Raw genomic sequence first — 633 nt, 5'->3', positions numbered from 1 at the left:
CTTGCAATAGGTACAGATTTCTGATTCAAGGCCAGCTGGGTTACCAAGTTAACCAATGCATCCAGTTTTCCTTCAAGCTTCTTAGTCTTAGATGATGCAGCTGAGTTTGTAGCTACCTCATGCACTCCTTTAATGACTATGACATCATTTCTGGCGCTAAACTGCTGAGAGTTGGAAGCCATCTTCTCAATTAAATTTCTGGCTTCAGCAGGAGTCATGTCTCCAAGGGCTCCACCACTGGCAGCATCTATCATACTTCTCTCCATATTACTGAGTCCTTCATAAAAATATTGGAGCAGAAGCTGCTCCGAAATCTGATGGTGAGGGCAACTGGCACATAGTTTTTTAAATCGCTCCCAGTACTCATACAGGCTCTCTCCACTGAGTTGTCTAATACCTGAGATATCTTTCCTGATGGTTGTGGTCCTGGAAGTAGGGAAAATTTTTTCTAAGAATACTCTCTTAAGGTCATCCCAGCTCGTGATAGACCTTGGAGCAAGGTAATACAGCCAGTCATTTGCCACTCCCTCCAGAGAATGAGGAAAAGCCTTCAGAAATATGTGATCCTCCTGGACATCTGGGGGTTTCATGGTGGAGCAGACAATATGAAATTCCTTCAAATGTTTGTGCGGG

At 43.9% G+C, this 633-nt stretch overlaps 1 non-coding gene across 1 annotated transcript; it reads left to right on the top strand.

Moving 5' to 3' along the window:
- Positions 1–312: 312 nt before the first annotated feature.
- Positions 313–419, top strand: LOC114400982. Its single transcript, XR_003664100.1, has one exon. It is a non-coding gene; the product is annotated as a small nucleolar RNA R71 (small nucleolar RNA).
- The last annotated feature ends 214 nt before the right edge of the window (positions 420–633 follow it).

Source organism: Glycine soja, chromosome 19, assembly GCF_004193775.1.
Source record: "Glycine soja cultivar W05 chromosome 19, ASM419377v2, whole genome shotgun sequence".
In the NCBI taxonomy this organism is placed as follows: domain Eukaryota; kingdom Viridiplantae; phylum Streptophyta; class Magnoliopsida; order Fabales; family Fabaceae; genus Glycine; species Glycine soja.
The sequence above is the reverse complement of the archived record's forward strand: the minus strand, read 5'-3'. Positions and strand labels throughout refer to the sequence as shown.